This window comes from Lynx rufus, unplaced genomic scaffold, assembly GCF_022079265.1.
Source record: "Lynx rufus isolate CCGP_SWC_20201006 ecotype Redwood Valley unplaced genomic scaffold, mLynRuf1.p SCAF_14, whole genome shotgun sequence".
Classification (NCBI taxonomy): Eukaryota; Metazoa; Chordata; class Mammalia; order Carnivora; family Felidae; genus Lynx; species Lynx rufus.
The window spans coordinates 55,088,270-55,101,751 of NW_025814828.1; the positions used below are offsets into that span (position 1 = coordinate 55,088,270).

Below are 13,482 nucleotides of genomic sequence, written 5' to 3' on the forward strand. Positions count from 1 at the left end.
CAAGGGCCTATTCTGGTCTTCTAGGGGTGGGTTTTACCCTACTAAGGCTGGTTCCAGTTTGTCTCAAAAGGCCAGTCACACCAACGCACAGCAAGTTGGAGTTTAAAGTGTGGCAAAAAGCCTGAGTCCATGTTAGCTACCCCAGCAGGTGTCTTTACCTCTATGCTTAAAGGGCTTGGAGCACAGTTGGTACCCACTGGCTCTTTTTCCCCTCAAAGGGAATACCACCTATCCCAGATTCCAAGAAGGGCAAACTGTCTCTCCTAATGTATCCCAGGGGATCCTTAGATCACACCATGCTCTTGGGCCTCTTTCTTCACAGAAGCAATGCAGCATCTGCTAGGTTCAACACCAGTCATGGCACAGACTTCTGAAACTCCAGTATTTGAAGTCCATGGGTTTTAAAATCTCATGATAGGGGTGCCTGGGTAGCTCAGTCAGTTAAACATTCAACTCTTGATTTCAGCTACATCATGATCTCATGATTCATGAGACTGAGCCCAACATCAGGCTCTGTGTGACAGCATGGAGCCTGCTTGGGATTCTCTCTCTTCCTCTCTCTCTGCTCCTCCCCCACTCACACTTATTCTCTCTCCCTCTCTCTCTTTCTCAAAATAAATAAACTGAAAAAATTAAATATATAAAATCTCATGATTATCAACCCTTCTCCTTTTCCCGGTCAATAGCTTTGGAGAAGTGTTTTCCCTGTGCTCTGCTCTTTCTGTCTCTCTCTTTCTCTCTCTCTTTCCACATCCCCTTTCTCCATGATCATGGTTCCTTCCCCTCTGCAGCACCCATCATCCTTTTCTCCCCTAAATCACACACCTCAGTACCTCCTACCTTCCATGATGTGGCCCCCATCTCCCTCTAGTTTTGCAATTTGTTTTGTCAGTCCTCAGATTGATTCCTTGGGTATTCAGAATGATTGATATTTATCTAGCTATGTTCAAGGGACGAGGCAAGCATAGGGTTCTCCTACTACTCACTTATCTTAACCTTCCCTTTAGAGTATAAGATATGTTGATGTGATGCTAATAATTTTGATAGCATGTATCATAATAAATAGAAGACAGTGGGCGTGTTGGTCAGTAGATATAAATCTAGAAGAAAGTGGAACAACATAAACCACACCAATGGGGGCCTAGATATCCCAAAAGCAAAAGCCAATTAATTACTGGAATGGAGTCTTTGGAAATCTGGGAAAAGTCATGATATTGAATATAAAAGAGGCTCAAATAAAATAAAATCCCAAAATACCCTATTAGAATGGTCAGTAAATAAGCAAAAAAAAAAAAAAAACACAACAAATGTAGTCATGTCTACATTTCTTTCACCTATTTCTGGAAGTGCTCAGAGAATCTCATCATGTCTTAGTTGAATTTAGTTATACAAACTATACTGAATTAGGATCTTTCTGAAGGTATGAATGCAATAAAAGGCAGAAAAGAAACAATCTTAGAACTATAATACTAAGGAAGAATAAGGGTGAGATTGTATTCTTAGCCATCTAAGATATCATTACAATATAGAATTGGAGACATTATAGTTATATTGCCAAAAATACCCTAAAATAAATGACATATTTGTTATTTTTATCTTTATTCATTTATTGATCCACCCAATCCATCTATTCTTCTTTGCTTTCTCTGTGGCATGGCTGTTAAGGAGAATTAGACATAGTCCATTACTTGGAGACACTCATAGAGCTGTTGTGAAGATAAAATAAAATAATGGATCCAAATGTGCTTTGAAAAGTTAATGTTAGGCAAATACTAGGCATTTTTTATTGTAAACACCCAGTAGCTGTGATGATAATTTAATAAACTTGGATAGTGTATGCAGATAGTTCATTTAAGTGAATTAGGCCTTGTGACCATCTTTTTTTTTCTTAATTTTTAAGGTAATTCTGGGAAATATATGTGGAAGGAAAAGGTTTTAGTAAGATTTTTCTGTATAATTACAATAATATAGTTACATAGATCATACAGAACTTTTTGTTTCAAATCAGTTTTATGTCCTTATTTCATGATTTCATTTGGGAAAATCAGAGACCATTAGGGATGCAAAATATACTTACTAAATTCTAATTGTCACATATGTGAGGGGCGATTTATTTTAAGAATGGAGATTGTTTTTCTCTCTCAGGAGAGGTACCTCTTTCATATTCCTGTAAAATCTACCCCAGATTCCAATTTCAGCTGATCCCTATCCTGCCCCTGTGCTTTAGTGCAGACATACCTCTCTACCTACCTTTTTGACTGATGAACAAAAACAGTTTTTAGCAGTTCAACCACTATGTGATAGTATGATATTTAACCCTCATCTGTATGAATCTGTTTCCTCCATCTAAAAAGTGGCAATTTAGTGGATGATAACAACTTGGTAATGTCAACTCCTGAATGTGCACTGGGGAGCAAACGTTGGAGAGCCGAGCATGCGAGGGGAAAAAAGATCATTTAAAAAGTTTCACTAAAAATGAACTACTTAGACCTCATCAAAATAAAAAGCTTCTGCACTGCTAAGGAAACAATCAGCAAAACTAAAAGGGAACAGAAAGAATGGGAGAAGATATTTACAAACAACATATCAGATAAAGGGTTAGTATCCAAAATCTATAAAGAAGTAATCAAACTCAACACCCCAAAAAACAAATAATCCAGCGAAGAAATGGGCAAAAGACATGAATAGACACTTCTCCAAAGAAGACATCCAGATGGCCATCTGAGACATGAAAAAATGCTTATCTTCACTCATCATCAGGGAAATAAAAATCAAAACCACTATGAGATACCACATTACACCTGTCAGAATGTCTAACATTAACAATTCAGGCAACAACAGATGTTGGTGAGGATGTGAAGAAAGAGGATCTCTTTTGTGTTGTTGGTGGGAGTGAAAGCTGGTGCAGCCACTCTGGAAAACAGTATGGAGGATCCTGAAAAAATTAAAAATAGAACTACCTTACAACCTAGCAATTGCACTACTAGGCATTTATCCAAGGGATACAGGTGCGCTGTTTGAAGGGACATCTACACCCCCATGTTTATAGCAACACTATCAACAATAGCGAAAGTATGGAAAGAACCCAAATGTCCATCAATGGATGAATGGATAAAGAAGATGTAGCATATATATACAATGAAATATTACTCAGCAATCAAAAGGAAAGAAATCTTGCCATTTGCAACTACATGGATGGAACTGGAGGGTATTATGTTAAGTGAAATTAATCAGTCAGAGAAAGACAAATATCATATGGCTTCACTCATAAGAGGACTTTAAGAGACAAAACAGATGAACTTAAGGGAAGGAAAACCAAAATATAAACATAGGGAGAGGGACAAAGCATAAGACTCTTACATATAGAGAACAGAGTGTTACTGGAGGGGTTATGGGAGGGGGGATGGGCTAAATGAGTAAGGGGCATTAAGGAATCTACTTCTTAAATCATTGTTGCACTATATGTTAATTTGGATGTAAATATAAAAAAATAAAATTAAGAAACAAAAAAAAGTTTCAGCTGAAATGGGCTGTTACTATAAGCACAAATTAGAATTTGTTGTTTCTCTTATCTGTAACATGAAAGAGTAGGATATGGATAATGTATGATGACCAACTAACCAGCATATTTTCATTTACCCCTTATTGTGGTTTAGTTGTCTTTTCTGTGGAGTCAGTGCTATGTAGCCATTTGGTAAAGACACAATTGCTGGTGACAGAAATAAATGGGAATAGGGTGTTTTCAAAAAGATATATTAAATATATTAATAGTAATGGACTCACAACCCAAATTCTTAATGCATATTCACTTGGATTGAATTGTTTCATTTTTAGGGGTGTAACAATTGAATTTCATTTAGTACAGTGACAAAAAACTATGTCATCTATACTATATGAGTATAAAGTGGACTGGATAAAGCTGCAAATAAATATAATTATTTTATAGCACTACAATTCTCAGTGATCCTAATTTTATATATGTGATAGCTTCTAATTCAATCAGGATCAGCTATATTCCATATTAGTTTGTCTGTTAAAATCCATGCATTGTACTAGAAAAAGAAGCATTAACTTAGTAAAATAAATGTCACTAGTTTTAGCTCAGTAACTTTGAAAACAAAAGTGTTATAGAGGAAGAGTCTTTGGATAATTTTCTTTCTTACATAATTCCTCAGAACTGTAAAGACTTATTGCAACCCTCTGCTCTTTTCTTTATGCTCTCAGTGAGAGCCCAAATTCATCATTGTTTCATTTTTACATGTGCATTCAGAAGGCATCATTTATTGCTGTTGTTTGAAAGTCACTTTACAGACTCTCAGAAGAGAAATCACCTGCCCCTACCTAGACACAATCTCTCATTTGACAGTTTTGAAAGCCACAATTCAGTATAAATGTCCAAGTGTTCTACCAGGAAAGAAGGCTGTAAAGGCTCCACTGTAAACCTTGTTCTATCTTGAATTGATTTCTTACTGGTGTATATGGATGGTTGGTTTTGATCTCTTACAGCTGACTGGTCAAAAAAGCAGACTAGAATGATGTTCAGAATAAATCAAGACCAACCTATTAAGATGTTTAACTTATTAAGGATAAATAACATCATTGTGAACAGAAATATTTTGGGTATCCAGTGTTTCTATTTTCTAGCTTAGGAATGACTTATTGCATGAATTAAAATTCAGTTACTTTTCTGGATTTTGGTTTGTTATAGTTGAAAAATGAGGAAAATACAAGATTCCTATCTCATAAAGAAATAACACTTTTGAGCTAGTTTTGAACACTCTGAGCAATGTGGACACATCATTTTCTCCTCTCTCATCAGTATTAATTAAAAGAAGTATGTTGTACATACACATGTAGCACATCCTAATTCTAAATAATTTGCTTCTTAGTGCCAAATGGAATATCCAAAGTCTATTGTGTGTGTTTTTCCCATTAACTTTTTAAAAATATTTAAAATGTAAAACAATGTAACACATGTGTAAATTACAAATAATAATAATATAAATGTCAGTGAACCCACCTTGCAACTCGAGAACTAAAACATTATCAACAATTTGCATTTTTTATGTGTCCATTCCTTTTCCTATATTTCTGCTTCCCTGCCAAAGGTAAGAGCTCCTCCAAATTTTGTGTTTAACTTCTTACTGTTTTTTTACACTGCTTATTTGAAATGAAATATTTATGTTTAGAAGCAACTTAGAAAATTATAGAATGCCTGAGCTTGAATGAACCTGTGAGAGCATTCAGCTCCACTCCATCATTTATGTAAAGGGAAATTGAGACCCATAGGAGGCAGAATGAAGATGTCTGGCTTTTGGGTGGGAATTTGATCATCAGGTGGAAGGTGGGAAATATACTAATTATCTATGAGTTTACTATCTATTCAGTAATAACTGCAATCATAACAATTGATACTAAAATACTCAACAATAGGTAGAGAACACGGAAGATGGCGGCGTAGGAGGACACTGGGCTAACTGCATCCTGCTGATCACTTAGATTCCACCCACATCGGACTAAATAACCCAGAAAACCACCAGAAGACTAACGGAACCAACTCTCTGGAGCCAAGTGTAGACAAGAGGCTCACAGAAGAGGGTAGGAAGGGCAGAAAGGTGGTGCGCCCTACACAGACTGACAGGAGGGAGCCGGGGCAGTGGAGGGGCAGCCCACCTGACAAGGCAGAGCCCCCAAGTCTGGCATGCAAAAGCAGAGGGGCCCGACTGTGTGAGTTCTGACAGCCAGCGGGACTTAACATCTGGAATGTTAAAAGTGAACACCTCTGCCCTTGGAGAGTGGGGAGAGCAAGAGGACACTGGGAAGACAGAGCTCAGGTCAGCAGGGAACAAAGGCTCTTGCAAGTGCCATTTCCTTCTCCCACCCCCCAGGCAAAATCCCAAAGGGAACCAGTTCCCATCACCCAACTTGCTTGCACCACGCAAACACCCAATGCTGTTCTGTGCATCCATCCCTCTGATGGGTCTGCCTCCCTTCCGGTGCTGCAAGACCCCTACAGCAGGGGTCCACCAATGGCAAAGCCAGCTAAGCTTGCCCCTCCCACCCCTGTGCACCTTGCAGATCCACCCCAGCTAATACGCCAGATCCCATCAAAGCATCACCACAAGCCTGGCAGTATGCAACTAGCCAAGAAAGGGGCCACACCACTCTACAGTGAGTCCTGCCCCTGGGGAGGGGAAGATAAGGTACACACCAGTCTGACTGTGGCCCCAGCGGTAGGCTGGGTGCAGACATCGGGGCTGACTGTGACCGTGCCCACCAAAACAAGTGACTCTGGACAACATGGAAAGTGTACTGCAGTTTGGAGCCACCCTAGGGAATACCCAAAATGATGAAACAGAAGAACTCTTCTCAAAAGAAACTCCAGGAAGTAGCGACAGCTAACAAATTGATCAAAAACGATTTAAGCAATACGACAGATGAAGAATTTAGAATAATAGTCATAAAATTAATCACTGGACTTGAAAAAAGCATAGGGGACAGCAGACAATCTATTCCTACAAAGATCAAGGGACTAAGAAATAGTCATGAGAAGCAAAAAAATGCTATAAATGAGGTGCAAAATAAAATGGAGGCGGCCATAGCATGGATTGAAGAAGCAGAGGAGAGAATAGGTGAATTTGAAAATAAAATTATGGAAAAAGAAGAAGCTGAAAAAAAGAGAGATAAAAAAGTCCAGGAGTATGAGGGGAGAATTAGAGAACTAAGTGATGCAATCAAATGGAACAATATCCGTATAATAGGAATTCCAGAAGATGAAGAGACAGAGAAAGGGGCTGAAGATGTACTTGAACAAATCAGAGCTGAGAACTTACCTGATCTAGGGAAAGAAAAATGCATTGAAATCCAAGAGGCACAGAAAACTCCCTTCAGACATAACTTGAACCAATCTTCTGCACAACATATCATAGTGAAACTGGCAAAATACAAGGATAAATAAAAAATTCTGAAAACAGCTAGGGATAAACACGCTCTAACATATAAAGGGAGACCTATAAAACTAGTGGCAGAACTATCTACTGAAACTTGGCAGGCCAGAAAGGAATGGCAGGAAATCTTCAATGTGGCAAACAGGAAAAATATGCAGCCGAGAATCCTTTATCCATCAAGTCTGTCATTCAGAATAGAAGGAGAGATAAAGGTCTTCCCAAACAAAAACTGAAGGAATTCATTACCACTAAACCAGCACTACAAGAGATCCTAAAGGGGATTCTATGAGTTAAATTTTGCAAGGACCACAAAGTACCAGAGACATCACTACAAGCACAAAACATACAGACATCACACTGACTCTAAACTCATATCTTTCAATAATAACACTGAATGTAAATGGACTAAATGCTCCAACCAAAAGACATAGGGTCTCAGAATGGAAAAAAAATCAAGACCCATCTATTTGCTGTCTACAAGAGGCTCATTTTAGACCTGAGGACACCTTCAGACTGAAAGTGAGGGGATGGAGAACTATCATGCTACTGGAAGTCAAAAGAAAGCTGGAGTAGCCATACTTATATCAGACAAACTAGACTTTAAATTAAACAAAGATTGTAACAAAATTGTAGAGATTAAACAAGAGATTAAACAAAATTGTAACAAGAGATGAGGAAGGGCATTATATAATAATTACAGGGTCTATCCATCAGGAAAAGCTAACAATTATAAATGTCTATGTGCCGAACACAGGAGCCCCCAAATATATAAAACAATTACTCATAAACAGAAGCAACCTTATTGATAAGAATGTGGTAATTGCTGGGGACTTTAACACCCCACTTACAGAAATGGATAGATCATCTAGACACACGGTCAATAAAGAAACAAGGGCCCTGAATGATACATTGGATCAGATGGACTTGACAGATATATTTAGAACTCTGCATCCCAAAGCAACAGAATATACTTTCTTCTCGAGTGCACATGGAACATTCTCCAAGATAGATCACATATTGGGTCACAATAAACAACCCTTCATAAGTATAAAAAAAATTGAGATCATACCATGCACACTCTCAGACCACAATGCTATGAAGCTTGAAATCCACCACAGGAAAAAGTCTGGAAAACCTCCAAAAGCATGGAGGTTAAAGAACACCCTACTAAAGAATGAATGGGTCAACCAGGCAATTAGAGAAGAAATTTAAAAAAATATATGGAAACAAATGAAAATGAAAATACAGTAATCCAAACACTTTAGGACACAGCAAAGGCAGTTATGAGAAGAAAATACATTGCAATCCAGGCCTATCTCAAGAAACAAGAAAAATCCCAAATACAAAATCTAACAGCACACCTAGAGGAAATAGAAGAAGAACAGCAAAGACACCCTAAACCCAGCAGAAGAAGAGAAATAATAAAGATCAGTGCAGAAATAAACAATATAGAATAAAAAAAATGTAGAGTATATCAATGAAACCAAGCATTGGTTTTTTGAAAACATAAATAAAATTGATAAACCTCTAGCCAGGCTTCTCAAAAAGAAAAGGGAGATGACCCAAGTAGATAAAATCATGAATGAAAATGGAATTATTACAACCAATCCCTTAGAAATACAAGCAATTATCAAGGAATACTATGAAAAATTATATGCCAGAAAAATGGAAAACCTGGAAGAAATGGACAAATTCCTAAGCACCCACATACTTCCAAAACCCAAGCAGGAAGAAATAGAAAACTTGAATAGACCCATAACAGCAAAGAAATTGAATTAGTTATCAAAAATCTCCAATGAATAAGAGTCCATGACGAGAAGGCTTCCCTGGGGAATTCTACCAGACATTTAAAGCAGAGATAATACCTATCCTTGTCAAGCTGTTCCAAAAAATAGAAAGGGAAGGAAAACTTCCAGACTCATTCTATGAAGCCAGTATTACTTTGATTCTGGAACCAGAAAGAGACCCAGCGAAAAAAGAGAACTACAGGCCAATATCCATGATGGATATGGATGCACAAATTCTCAATAAGATACTCGCAAATCAAATTCAACAGCATATAAAAAGAATTATTCACCATGATCAAGTGGGATTCATTCCTGGGATGCAGGGATGGTTCAACATTCACAAATTGATGTGATACATCACATCAATAAAAGAAAAGATAAGACCATAGGATCCTGTCAATCGATGCAGAAAAAGCATTTGACCAAATTCAGCATCCTTTCCTAATAAAAACCCTCGAGAAAGTCGGGATAGAAGGAACATACTTAAACATCATCAAAGCCATTTATACAAACACCACAGCTAATATCATCCTCAATGGGGAAAAACTGAGAGCTTTCCCCCTGAGATCAGGAATAGGACAGGGATGTCCACTCTCACCACTGTTGTTTAACATAATGTTGGAAGTGCTAGCATCAATAATCAGACAACAAAAGGAAATCAAAGGCATCAAAATTGGCATAGATGAAGTCAAGCTTTCACTTTTTGCAGATGACATGATATTATACATGGAAAATCCGATAGACTCCACCAGAAGTCTGCTAGAACTGATACATGAATTCAGCAAAGTTGCAGGATACAAAATCAATGTACAGAAATCAGTTGCATTCTTATACACTAATAATGAAGCAACAGAAAGACAAATAAAGAAACCGATCCCATTCACAAATTGCACCAAGAAGCATAAAATACCTAGGAATAAACCTAAGCAAAGATGTAAAAATCTGTATGCTGAAAACTATAGGAAGCTTATGAAGGAAATTGAAGAAGATACATAGAAATGGAAAAACATTCCATGCTCAGGGATTGGAAGAATAAATATTGTTAAAATGTCAATACTACCCAAAGCTATCTACACATTCCATGAAATCCCAATCAAAATTGCACCAGCATTCTTCTCGAAGCTAGAACAAGCAATCCTGAAATTTGTATGGAACCACAAAAGAACCCGAATGGCCAAAGTAATATTGAAGAATACCTAAGTGGGAGGCATCTCAATTCCAGACTTTAGCCTCTACAACAAAGCTGTAATCATCAAGACAGCATGGTATTGGCACAAAAATAGAGACATAGACCAATGGAATAGAATAGAGACTCCAGAATTGGACCCACAAACGTATGGCCAACTAATCTTTGACAAAGCAGGGAAGAATATCCAAGGGATAAAAGTCAGTCTCTTTAACAAATGGTGCTGGGAGAACTGGACAGCAACATGCAGAAGCTTGAAACTAGACCACTTTCTTACACCATTCACAAAAAAAAAAAAAAAAAAAAAAAACAACAAAAAAAAAACAACTCAAAATGGATAAAGGACCTGAATTTGAGACAGGAAACCATCAAAATCTTAGAGGAGAAAACAGAAAAAAAAACCTCTCTGACCTCAGCCGCAGCAATTTCTTACTTGACACGTCTCCAAAGGCAAGGGAATTAAAAGCAAAAATGAACTATTGGGACCTCATCAAGATAGAAAGCTTCTGCACTGCAAAGGAAACAATCAACAACACTAAAAGGCAACTGACGGAATGGGAAAAGATATTTGCAAATGGCATATTGGACAAAGGGCTAGTATCCAAAATCTATAAAGAACTCACCAAACCCCACACCTCAAAAACAAATAATCCAGTGAAGAATGGGCAGACAACATGAATAGACACAAGACATCCAGATGGCCAACAGACACATGAAAATATGATCATTGTCACTCCTCATCAGGGAAATACAACTCAAAACCACACTCAGATACCACCTCTAGCCAGAGTGGCTAAAATGAACAGATTAGGGGACTATAGATGCTGGAGCGGATGTGGAGAAATGGGAACCCTCTTGCACTCTTGGTGGGAATGCCAACTGGTGCAGCTACTCTGGAAAACAGTGCAGAGGTTCCTCAAAAAATTAAAAATTGATCTACCCTCTGACCCAACAATAGCACTGCTAGGAATTTATCTAATGAATACAGGAGTGCTGATGCATAGGGGCACTTGTACCCCAATGTTTATAGCAGCACTTTCAACAATAGCCAAATTATGGAAAGAGCCTAAATTTCCATCAACTGATGACTGGAGAAAGAATTTGTGGTTTATATACACAATGGAATACTATGTGGCAATGAGAAAGAATGAAACAGGCCCCTTTGTACCATCGTGGATGGAACTGGAGAGTGTTCTGCTAAGTGAAATAAGTCTTACAGAGAAAGACAGATACCATATGTTTTCACTGTTATGTGGATCCTGAGAAACTTAACAGAAGACCATGGGGGCAGGGAAGGAAAAAAAAAGAGGTTAGAGAGGGAGGGAGCCAAAACATAAGAGACTTAGAAACTGAGAACAAACTGACGGTTGATGGGGGTGGGAATGAGGGGAGGGTGGGTGATGGGTATTGAGGAGGGCGCTTGTTGGGATGAGCACTGTGTGTTGTATGGATACCAAGTTGACAATAAATTTCATTTAAAAATAATAAAAATAAAATACTCAACAATAAAACATAAAACTGCACAGTGAAGGAAATAATCAGCAAAACTAAAAGGCAACTTATGGAATGTGAGAAGATATTTGCAAATGACATACCTGATAAAGGGTTTGTATCCAAAATCTATAAAGAACTTATCAAAGTAAATATCAAAAAACAAATAATCCAGTTAAAAATGGGTAGAAGATATGAATAGAAAAATTTCCAAAGAAGACATCCAGATGGCTAACAGACACATGAAAAATGCTCAAGATCCCTCATCATCAGGGAAATACAAGTCAAAATCACAACGAGATACCCCCTCACACCTATCAGAATGACTGAAATTAACAACATAGGAAACAGTGGATGTCAACAAGGATACAGAAAAATGGAATCCTCTTACACCATTGGTGGGAATGGAAACTGGTGCAGCCACTCTACAAAGTAGTATGGAGGTTCCTCAAAAAGTTAAAAATAGAACCACCCTACAACCCAGCAATCACACTACTAGGTATTATCCCAAAGGATGCAACAATAGTGATTCGAAGGGGCACATGCACCATGATGTTTTTGGAGCATTATGAACAATAACCAAGTTATGGAAAGACCCCAAATGTCCATTAACTGATGAATGGATAAAGAAGATGTGGTATATACACACAATGGAATATTAGTCAGCCATCAAAAAAAGAATGAAATCTTGCAATTGTCGATGATGTGGATGGAGCTAGAGTATATTATGCTAAGTGAAACCAGTCAGAAATTATGCTGAGTGAAATCAGTCAGAGAAAGCAAATACCATATGATTTCAGTAATATATGGAATTTAATAAACAAAACAGATGAACATAAAGGAAGGGGGAAGAAAAGGATAGGGAGGCAAACCATAAGAAACACTTAACTATAGAGAACAAACTGAGAGTTGATGGAAGGTTATGGGGGTGAGAGTCTAAATGGGTGATGGTTTGTGATGAGCACTGGTTGTTGTATGTAAGTGATGAATCACTAAATTCTACTCCTGAAATCAGTACTATACTATATGTTAAATAACTAGAATTTAAATAAAATCTTAAATAAATAAATAAATAAATAAATAAATACCATCTTGGAAGGAGAATCGTTTTCTAAGATTATAAAATTAAAGAAAAATAATAATAAAACTAGGTGCTGTGGTTCTCAAATCAGCATTCTTTGTGATTTAAAAATATAAGAATTGGGACACCTGGGTGGCTCAGTCGTTTAAGCAACCAACTTCAGCTCAGGTCATGATCTCATGTCTCGTGAGTTCCAGCCACACGTCAGGTTCTGTGCTGACAGCTCAGGTCCTGGAGCCTGCTTCAGGTTCTGTGTCTTTCTCTCTGTCCCTCTGCTGTTTGCACTCTGTTTCTCTCTCTCTCAAAAATAAACATTAAAAAAATTTTAAATATAAGAATTATGCAAAAACATATTTACAGAAAAACTGCCTATAAATCAAAAGTGTATATATTGTGCCTTAGTCTCTGAATTCTATTATATACCTGGAGTATCAACCCTACTAAAAACTTTAAAATTTGCAGTAAATTCTTTTAAAAGACACATCTCATTGAAATATAATTTATTTTTCTAATTTTTTTTAATCTTTATTTTTGGAGAGAGATAGAGACAAAGCGCAAGTGGGGGAGGAATGAGATAGAGAGAGACACAGAATCCGAAGCAGGTTCCAAGCTCTGAGCTGTCAGCAGAGTCTGACACGGGGTTAGAACTCATTAACCATGAGTTCTGATCTGGCAGAAGTCATACTGTTAAGTGGCTGAGCCACCCAGGCGCCGTGAAAAATAATTTCTAATGAAAATATTAAACTTTTCTGATTTTCTTTAGAATTATATTACTGCATACATTAAATAGTATGGTGAAAAGATAAAGAGTGTGTGTGTGTGTGTATGTGTGCGTGTGTGTGTGTACACAGAATTACTGTATTGAACTTATGCAGTAATATAATTCTAAAGAAAACTAAAGCAGATATACATATATACAGGTAATATATGTATATATATACATATATATGTATATATGTATATATATATATACACACACACATACATATA

General features: G+C 37.3%; 1 protein-coding gene and 1 non-coding gene across 2 annotated transcripts in view; both read left to right on the forward strand.

The window, feature by feature from the left end:
• DACH2 (dachshund family transcription factor 2) overlaps positions 1–13,482 on the forward strand; it is a 736,007-nt gene that overhangs the window by 591,896 nt on the left and 130,629 nt on the right. The gene's annotated exons all lie outside the window — the stretch shown is intronic.
• LOC124509718 (small nucleolar RNA SNORD55/SNORD39) lies at positions 2,364–2,439 on the forward strand. The gene has a single exon (XR_006961496.1). It is a non-coding gene; the product is annotated as a small nucleolar RNA SNORD55/SNORD39 (small nucleolar RNA).